General features: G+C 33.6%; 1 long non-coding RNA gene across 1 annotated transcript; it reads right to left on the reverse strand.

Annotated features, from left to right (window-relative positions):
• Window positions 1–1,644: 1,644 nt before the first annotated feature.
• Window positions 1,645–3,715, reverse strand: LOC149421225 (uncharacterized). Its single transcript, XR_016302612.1, has 2 exons — window positions 3,602–3,715; window positions 1,645–2,076 (listed from the first exon to the last, which is right to left on the reverse strand). It is a non-coding gene; the product is annotated as an uncharacterized LOC149421225 (long non-coding RNA).
• Between the last annotated feature and the right edge of the window lie 7,589 nt (window positions 3,716–11,304).

Here is an 11,304-nt window from a genome sequence, read left to right on the forward strand (position 1 = left end):
TATTTATTTATTAAAATATATCTCTGTATTATTAAATTATAATAATATTATAAATGTAAATAATTTAAATATAAATACTGTGAACTGTGATCAATTTAGAATAGGATGTTGATACGTGTTTCTTTGTCACTCTCGAAATGTATATTTAAGTCTCAGACAAAATCATGCTTATTTCAACAAAACCACTAAAAAATAATATTCTTAAAATATTGAACAACAACTTGCCCTTCTCTTTGCAATAAATTTAATATTTTTTCTTCATAAACCTTGTTGAAGTTTCTAGACCTTGATTGTACCTACAGTAAATATTATGTATTTGTTATTATCAAGTTTATTTTGTAGAACTAGATTTTAAATTTTTGTTTTTTTTTATATATATTCAACAAAAAACAGTGAATTATTAAACAAGTTCTGCTGTGTAATTATTATTATTTACAGCTGTTTCGCCCCCTGAAGGCATTGAATATATAAAAGAAAAACAAAAAATTAAAAGTAAATAACATGTCTATAGGTATATTTTATCGCTACAAATATAAACTAAATATACCGCTTGAAAATCGACAAAAAATGGTTCTATCCATTTGGTTAGGTGGGTAGGTAGGTACTAGATATTTCACTCCGTGCTATGATGCCGGTTTTCCACCCAAAATGGCAATACACCATTTTCTAGTTGTTTTTTTGGCAGTCAATGGCTCGATTTTGTCTCCCCATGGCAGGACAGCAAATATTGTCGATAATATCCCTATTAGATACTTCTTTCGAATGAGTTTTAAACATGTCTAAGTTGTTTACTCATTCGAAAGAATTTCGAAATGTTCTCTCAACTATGATGCCCATCACTAGTGTCTGTAGGTATATTAAAATGTAACTGTAACGCCAAACTGATAATAATATTGTTGCGTGAGTGCACGATTTTGTCAAAACTGTATATACCTGTTTTAAACTACTGTAAAATGATGTTTTGTAACCACTTGCCCTTAAAATTCAACTCCCGTGAACAATATTCACATATTATAGATGTTATAAAAATTGTTGGAACTTACCCATATGTGTAAAAAGTGGTGGAAAATGCGTTTCCTGGGCTGATGAATTTATTTTCATGGTCTTAACCACGTAGGTAGGTACTTAACCTGCATAGGAAAACAATAGTAGCTCCACGGAGAAAACTTACTGATATAAAATATTGCAATTTTTTTTAAATCTCTTCAAATTATTCAAATTCCTGTTTAAAACGGGAGTGCAGGCTTTTAGCAAATGAATAGACTGATTTCCTAATAAACGCAGCAGCATGAACACGCTAATAGTTTATTAGGAAATGGCCTGCTATCACCTTTTTTGACAGGATTCATCTGATTTTTCTCCGTGTGTCTCATCTCTTCTATTGGCATATTATAATAATAAATAAATATATGAATCTTTGATGTAAATATAATGTTTAGCACAATATAATATTTCGAGTAATTATTGTAATGAATGTTTTAGGTATTAGATAATTTAATAAAATAAATACTCCTAAACATACCTAACTCTTTTATTGACCCAGGAAAAGTCACGGGATATTAAATATTGGTATAACTGGTCCTTAGACTTATATATACCAACAACACTTATTACGGTTTGTTTCACAGAATTTGAACGATTCATCAAATTTCGAAGATAATTATCAAGTTCTGTGAAAGTTCTATTCAAGTTCTGTTATTATTTCAGTTCTGTGAAGCAACTGGCCCATAATCACATAATAACAGAAATTTAATAGGACTTTAACAGAACTTGAAAAATAATATTGACATTTGATGAATTATTCAAATTCTGTGAAACAAACACGTTCTTAACTTTTTTGATGTACCTATGTGATATTTAGACATATACATATTGATTAGCATAAGTCAGGGGTGCAGTAGTTGTATACGCAACGGGCTCCGAGAATGCTGGTAAGTAGGGCATGGGGATGTATTGCGAAGACCAGTATGAGGCGTAGGGGTTGGAAACGTAGGAAGAGTAGGCAGAGTAGGCACCGGGGTAGGTCCACACAACCTGACCGGAGACACAGCAGGCTACGGCCGATAGGAGGATTACCTGAAAATATGATTAGAGTCATGTAAAGTGCAGCGCAAAATCAGTTTGTCTGAAGCAGCCAAACTCTTGGCGTCAAGAATTATTCTCAGTAGGTAGGTAGGTACCTAATAAGGTGAATGATAAGTTTAATATACCTAAGTAGAAAGTAAGAGGAAGGTGTATACTTATCTGATTAGAAGTTAACAAGAAGGAAATCAGCGGGCAAATAGCATATAAGTATTTGCGATAGTAAGAAATTAAGGAGAATTTGGATAGAACGTGGTACCTAACTAGAAAGTAACTAGAAGGCATGTTGAATGTAAGTAAAATATAAGAAGTTTGTAACTTCAAGTGTAGTATATTATAAGATTAGGGTGGGAAAGGGTGACCAAGCAGATACTTTTGATATAAGTAGAAGATAGGAAGATATCATAATATGTATTACAAATGTATATAAACCTATTACAATACACATGATGTAATTTACACAACTTTAAAAAAGTAAATTAAAAAATTTACAATAATTATATATATATATATATTTTTTTTTATTTAAAAATAAAGACAAACATTCCTGGGTTACGAATAACCCGACAATATTTGAAAATCTCCTACTACCACCATAGTAAGCTGAAAATGTTGCTTGTGTTGTAATGGAGGACTTAGCCAGCCGAGGAATTGAACACACTACGCCTGAGTGGAACCCAAGCGCGATGTCAACTCGGCCACCGACCGGTCTAAGAGTTTGTCTGAAATGACTTACGCCTCAAAGACCAATGTTAAATACGTCAAGAAACCTAATAAAGATATCATTTAGCAGCGTCATATGCCTAGCCAGAACGTCCGTCGTGCCATGTGGAATACAATTCGAACAATATGAGGTAATTTCCATGAGGGATGGGCTGTCAGTAAAATATTTAAATGCTGTTACTGAAAAGGCACCCTTCCTCCTATATTGGACACTTTTGTAGCACGTTTCAGAGAGCAAATCCATGTGATGCCTAAATCGCGGTTACTCACCGTGCATAAGAAAATACGTGGAATGGAAGTAGAAGGTAACAGGACAGATAGTAGAAGGGAAATATAAGGTAAGAAGAAGTTACGTAGAATGCAGATAGAATGTAAGAAGAAGCTAACGAACTTGTAAATAGAAGGAAACAAGAATGTATTAGATACCACGGAGTGGAAGAAGAAAGGTTAGAAGAAGGCAAGTAGATTGGAAGTGGAAGGTTACAAGTTACAAGTGATAACCGTAAGGTAAAGGTTTTAAAAGCGCTGCCATACTGAAATGGTTGTAGGAAAACGAAGAAATAAAAAGTATTTTTATATTAGATATAGGTATACTATTAAGTAAATATTATGTATTACGCATCAAGATATCAAGTTGAGATTAAATATATTTTTATAGGCAAATAAATAGGAAAAGTGAGAAATTTCTTACAATTAAACTGATTGATCAGTTTTGTAGGATTTAAGTAAGATAAAATATTGTACAAATAAAAAAAACTGAATAAACACATAAAAAAATTTTAAAAAATAAACTCACCAATTTAAGCATTGTAAAATATTTAAAACTATCCAATTTTTTTTAAATATCTCAGATGTCAGCAAAAATATTTCGTAAGACAATCGATGTGGTTCAGTGATGTATGAGTAATGACAAAAATTATTTCCTGTTCGACGTTTTTATACTCACGTCATTTGAATATGAATGGCTTTGTTTTATTGGGTTATCCAGCACTAACGAGCCACTTAGCCCATTTTTGTCACGCGAAAACCTAATGGATGATAAACAATGCTTTTAAGATAATACATTATGAGACTGACGAATGTGGCAAAGAAAAAACATTGAGTGAAACTGCATGAAACGGTCAGTCTTTTATGTTTTATAATCTTATGTGCTTAGCAGTCTTAGCACCTATTTGGTAGTCAATGTTAGCCAACAGGAATACAATAAAAATAACATAAAATAAAGTTAATTGGGAACTTTATGAACCTTTCGCAGAATAAATTCACAGATTTGCGAAGAATCGTGGAAAAGGCTGATGAGGCAGGTACAAATTTGGATTTAGACATAGAATTTGGATTGACAACGAATTACAATAACGTGGTACACACCGTAAATTCTTGGGATAACTACAATTATATAACAACATAACAGATAATGACCAAAATAAAAAGTTAGGCACATAGCTGAATGAATTCCTGGGATAACAACAATGTTATCGACCTCAATAAAGAAGGTTATGGCATGGCAAACTGGACTCTAACCTATGAACTGATTATTTTTCTAAATGTTGTCCGCTGCTAGGAGACTTTTGACATTATCTTGTTGCATAAATTATCGCTAGTCCAGGTGCACGTTACACGGTAAACAGAGCCCTACGTGGACGCAATTAGAGCAGTCCGCCATGGTGCTGATAATATTTAACAGACGAAATGCGAAAAAGTTAGGATTTTCATGAACACGTGTTCCGACATCATCGTAATATATTGGTTATTTACTAAATGTATATCAGAAAACCTATTAATTCATTTGTTAAGGGCCTGCAATCCCATTTTTAACCTGATTACCAAAAATTGGAAGAGATTTTTAATAAATTATTAGGTAATATTAATTTTTCTCCGTGCATAAATGAACTTGACAACTAGAGACAAATCATTTTCATTTGCAATGCAAATTATTTGCATACCTAATACATACTTCACTTTACTATAAGGACATTGCCTATGTCTATAACAAACAATAAACACATTACATTCAACAGTCAACACCTTTTATTTGAATTAATTTTGTTCTTATTGAAGAATTTTAAAATTACTTAACAGACATTTTGGCGTTAATTAATAAAGAAAAAATTGAACCAGGTTTTCATAGTCTATCTACGGCCTACATGCTACACTGTTCGCATTCCCGTTTTCACGTGTAAGGGTAGTTAGGCAGTTTTTCACTCTCAAAGGAAAACTGGTATTTTAAACAAAAATGTGACGACGTGGTCAATTAAAATCTTCCGCTCATACAGTTCCACATCAGACACAAAGAAATTGCCTAACTAGGAAACACTTTTTTAACATTTTTACAAAATACAATTAATGACTGTCAAATTTGCTTTAGGTTCATGATTCATGTTCATGGTTCAAGAGTATTTTTGTGCGATTTTGATAGCTATTTTTTTTTAATAGAGCGCAAACGGTTTATTATGCTATCTCCCATTTTACATCATTCATTTAACAGTCACCGGTCCCTTTTATAAAGTACACCAGGGTTGTCATAGGATATGTGGCTATGTCTTCTGGTTCCACAATGTGTGTTCCCAGGTCTTATCTCTCCTCTCCAATCCCCCTTGGTTCCCTGAAGGTCACACAAGGGAAGAGAGCCTCATCTCTCCTCTCCAATCCCTTTTGGTTCCCTGAAGGCCCCACGAGGGAAGAGTTCACGGAGGTGGCCTCATCCCTCCTTTCCACTCGGCCTCGGTTCCCTTCTAGTTGCTTCCTACCTAACTACCTATCTTGCCAATGTGTACAATGCCTACATTTCTACCTACGCATTATTTTGGGAATGAGTTCTTTTTAGTTTTTCCATAATTCGAGTATTTGTTTATTAATACTCAATAATTTAAACTGTTCAATGCGCATACATACTGATACACACACACACACACACCCTCACACACTCATACATACATTACATACGCCTATAAACTACACACGTCACCTGGTAATTGGAATAAACATACCACTTAGCAGACATTACAAGGAAACATATCATATTCGTAGGTACTCAACATGATGTATCGTATTCCTGTATATTGTTTAATCTCTGTAAATCATGTGCTGTTTGTTTCTATAAAATAAAATAAATAAAAAAATAAAACATAGGAAATAAAATAAATATGATATTTTTTATGAAAAATCACATCAAGGACGCTATTTGATTTATTTGTTATTAGTTGCAATTGCAAAGTTTGTACATGATAATATAAATATAATTTATTTTTCACAGTACTCCTCAGAAGGGTTTCCTGTTCTGAGGCGGCCTGTAGTTTTTAAACTTTTGTATTTAGTTTCAAGTTGTCTTTACATCATCTTCGTCACGTTTGTAAGTTGAATTTCACTTTGTTCTCTCAGCCATGTTTTTACTTTTGTTTTAAATACATTCGTTTCCATTATACAGGGCAAAATTAAAAAGGCATTAAACAACCCGCAAAAGAACAGTTTCCGTTGAATGAAACCGACGATAAGCGGATTGATTTTTGGCAAACAGACCAGCGGAGTTCAAGTACCCCACTAATTGTTTGGCAACGATTTTCTCAAGCAGTTTTGATAGGAATGGTAGGTTGGATATTGGCCTGTAATTATCTGTATTATCAGTATTAAGATTTTGTTTTTTAGTATTGGAGTTATAGTTGATTTTTTAAGTGATCCCGGTACAAGTGAATTTACAAGAGACTTCCGGATAATTTCGGTAATTACAGGTGCTATATCCGGGAGACATTTCTTTAAGAGCCAGGTCGGTATGGGGTCTTGAGCGCATTGCTTGTTTGGGCAAGACTTCACAGCACGTACGACATCTTCTTCAGTTACTGCTGCAAAAGTAGTGAAGTTACCAGTGAGCAGTGTTACCGAAACTAAAAATTCAAAATCGGGAGAATTTTCGCCTAAAAATCGGGAGAAATCGGGAGAAATTTGAAGAAATCGGGAAAAATCGGGATATGAATAGAACTATTATAATAAAAATTCTACCTTGTCAACAATCCGGATCCCGTTTACTATTTCCGAAGCAGACCATTAACAACGATCTAAAAAATCAAGAAGCAGCATAATTGTAGATGTTGCCCATGGAATGACGCAATTTTCCGTAACATTCGATGGAGACTTATTTTTACTTCTGTCAACACAGAAATTTTTTTGTGAAATTTGAACTGTCAGTTCAAGAGACGTCAAAATTTATTGAATACCTATCTATGTACATTAAAATTGAGCGGCATTCAAACAAGTAACGATTTTTGTCCTCGAGATATGTCTACGATTAGATGAAACGAAACAATCCTTTTATTTTCAATTTTAATAAGAAACCATCCAATCACCTCAAGAGCTTTTTCTTCATATCACCTGGCTTCACATGTAAACATTCCGCTGTCACCCAATAGTAAACTGTTTAGCATTCTTTATTATGAAATACCTACTAATTTAGCAGATGAATTAGCAAAAAAAAATACAATGCAAGAGCGAAAATAAAATTGTGGAAATTGTTACTGTTATGGAGTAATTGGGAGTTATATTAGATTAATATTTAATTTTTATAAGCATGCTGGGCATTTACAATAGAAACTTGGGTACAAGTATCTCTTTTCTGGGAAGAATTATTCAAAAGTTGTTCCAATAATCTGCGATTACAGTATATACTCGTAACTCCAATTTTAGCCCATATTTTAACAACTGTCCAACGATTCTTTTCTGGTGAAATGACAGAGAACAAAATAAGTTGCAAATTGTTCAAAATATAGCAATGTGAATAATACTTAGGCGAAATAAATTTTTAAATGTAGCCAAAATGTTACAGGAGCTAAATTGGCTAACAGTAAAACAGACATATTGATGACGTTGATATTTATAAAGAAAATTTAATAATTCACAATGTGTTATCGAAATAATAAAGATAACTTTAACGTGTTTCGATAGAATATTACACCATATAGGAATAAAAAATGTCAATGTACTGCCAGAAAGCATAAAAATAACACCTATCGGTAAATGGAAGAGAGAATGCAAGAACTATCTAGTTATCTTTAGATAACATATAAGAATTCAATATTATAGTAGCATAGAGATATTGATGACATTGATATTTATACATAAAACTTAATATTACACAATTAAAAAAAAATAATATGTACGAGGAACGAAGAACTAAAAAAGTGAATCGAGGCGTTACGAAATAAATTCTAAACTCTCGCTCGTAAAATTCATAGATTATCGGTTTGTATAGGTCTAATACATACATACACCGGTCGGTGGCCGAGTTGACATCGCGCTTGGGTCCCACTCAGACGTAGTGTGTTCAATTCCTGGGCTGGGTAAGTCCTCCATCACAACACAAGCAACATTTTCGGCTTACTGTGGTGGTAGTAGGAGATTTTCAAATATTGTCAGGTTATTCGTAACCCGGGAATGTTTGTCTTTCTTAAAAAAATATATATATATATATGCTTAGATAATCAGTATTCTCTAATTATTCTTATTAATACCCTATTCGGGGGAATTTTTTTTTGCCAGAGACAATTTTTTGCCTGTTTAGCAGACCATAAACAAAGAATCGGAGAGTGACGACGATTCGCTGCTTGCCTTGAAAAATCGGGAGATATTGATGCCATTCCGGTAGATCGGGAGATGAAGTGAAAAATCGGGAGATCTCCCGAAAAATCGGGAGCTTCGGGAACACTGCCAGTGAGCGGAGTTGTTGCTGCGACAGAAGGCAATCCTACCCCACCGAGAGCCCGAATTTTTTCGACTTTACTCCTAAAATATGTCGCAATACTATCCGCTTCAGGAGAGGAATCAATCTTGATGTTGCTCTCTCCACATAAAGTTTTTATATTTTGCCACAGTTTTAGAGGGTCCTTTTCTGCCTCAATTTTAACCAGCTATTCCTTAGCACATTTGGAGTAAAAAATGTTACGGGCACTTTGCTGTCCGGTAACATTTTTTTTAATAAAAAATTTACCATTCATATTTTCACTACATGTCACTAATGTTTTATCCTTTGTCAAAGTTTGAAAACCCATCTGGCAATATTTTGTTCGAGTTTCGTTGAATAATGTACGTACGTACCTACGTTGGCGCGCTTTTACAATCACAACGAAATGGCACGGCACCATTCGTCTCATTTTTAATTATTATTATTTAGTGTGTACGAAATAGCGAGGACACTTTTTGACACACTTGCTAATAACCGCTGCTGAACACGAGATACAATGCAAATGACAGTGACGGAGTGTGGATTTTTTATTTAATTTTTGTTTTTAATGGAAAAAAATGTTACCGGACAGCAAAGGGCCCATAACATTTTTTACTCCAAATGTGCTGAGGAATAGCTGGTCAAAGTTTGTCGGGTACTTGCCGATACACCCTGTATTTTTTGTTTGACCTGGTATAATTTCGAAACATAGAATTTAATATTTCTCTGTCCAAAAGACGCATTCAAACTGGGAGTAACCAGTATATGATATAAAATTAAAATAAATGGATCGTCTATCGTAAGTGCCTTCACCACAGTTTGGTAATGCATTCGGAAGGCGAAACAGCTGTCACGCGTAATGTTAATTAAAGAGCAGAACTTGTTTATAAATTAACTGTTTTCAAATTAAATAGTAATACTCTTTTATAAATTAAAATGTAGTTGTACAAAATAAAAAAATAAAAAAGACTTATAATAATTAGAATAAAATTACTTTGTTTTTAACACCACTTTATTTTATTTAGTGAATGTCTAATTTTATATTAATACTAGGTGACGTGTACCCGGTATTGCTGGGGGTTGTCCTTAGGAAATAGACACACACCATTGCCGACTTTTCCATAGGCCTTTTCAAGATATTCAATTCCGTAAAACTTTATTTTGATATATCTCACAAGTTTTAGCCAGCGTTAGCAATGAAAGCGCCCGAAAATATTTTTTTACGACTTGATTACAAAACATCGACTGTTTTTTACTTTTTATAAGCATAATATACATGTATTATGTATATAAACCATCCGGAATAAATTCTCTAAACGATAGTGAAAATTCTAACAAAATCTGTTGTGTAGTAAAAAAACTAATAGTCCAGTCAGTGGGGGATAAAAAAGGGCTCCACCTTGCAAAAGGTTAGGTAGTAGCGATTTTCACATATGTTGTTAAGATTGGGACTCTAAAGAAAAAAAAAAGTTTTCGACCTTGGGGGGGTCGAGCTCGATCCGCCATCTTGGATTGAAGGTGCCAAAATTTGGTTTTTTCAAAATAATTATGAAGTGGTTGATTTTATAACCAAATTGTTGAAGGCAAAATTAAAGACAACCAAATTACCTACATTTTTTGTACATAGTTTTTTTTTGTAAGTCTTATGGGTAATGAGTTACAGCGGTTGAAAGAAGAAAATTTTGACAAAAAATTGTAAAACTCCAGTTTTTTTGATAAATTTTGTATGAACATATTACACAATATCATTTTAACGTATTTCTACGTTACAATATACTTATATAGCATCATCCGTGTGCTCGATGACGTTGATTTGTTGTAATGGGATCCTAGTCTACAGCTGACTTGGCAACACTGATTGAGTCTTGGTTACAGGACGTTGCCTGGATGCTCATGTCTGCAGATGTTCTTTTCGATGAAACAATGCCAGTTCAAGTTTCACAAGAACGATTTTTAGCCAATGAAAATAACAAAATCCGTCTGATTTCGATGCTTACAAAGCAATTTATACAGGATGATTTTACAGTTAAGGCGATGCCATACGTAGTAATGCAAAATCATGTTTTTTTGGTTTGAAAATTTGGTCGCCTAGAAATGTTTCAGATGCTTGAATTAAATACTGCGAATAGAATACATCTTGGCCTTTGAAATAATCGAGTATTTTTTAGATAAGTCTTTTTATAAGCTTAAAGAATAAATAATGTATACTATGAAAACTGCTTTAAAGTTCAAAATCTCCTACTTACGAACCCATTTTAGGTTATGATTTTATTGTATAATGTGGAAAATTAAATTATTTATAAAATGATCGAAAAAAAATTAAATATTTATGCCTGAACATCCACAAAATAAAATAAAAGGCACTTTTTGGCCATGTTTTTTTCTTGCATAAATCAAAACAGGCGGATGGTGTTAAGCGCGAATTTAAACCTTATCGCCATCTACGTAAGGGTTGTTATTGATAGCGGCTCAATTTAAAATATTACACGACGTAGTGCATCGCCTTAAGCAGGCTGAAGAAGATGCTGATGAGTTGATTGTCAATACTGAGATTTCCTTGTGTTCATCATATGACGCTGTTTTCATTATTGGCGAAGACGTTGATCTCCTAGTTCTGCTGACAGCATTAGCACCACCCAAAAGTAGTATATATCTTCGCAAACCCGGGAGAGGCTAAACTTTTGAAAGACTGTGTTTCGCGAATAGTGTGAAATACAAAGAGGCGGCTGAGAATATTCTGTTTCTTCATGCCTTTAGCGGCTGCGATACAACATCGTCCTTCTTCAACCAAG

The sequence above is a fragment of the Hesperophylax consimilis genome, chromosome 9 (genome assembly GCF_061612785.1).
Source record: "Hesperophylax consimilis isolate HC1 chromosome 9, BYU_Hcon_1.0, whole genome shotgun sequence".
NCBI lineage: Eukaryota > Metazoa > Arthropoda > Insecta > Trichoptera > Limnephilidae > Hesperophylax > Hesperophylax consimilis.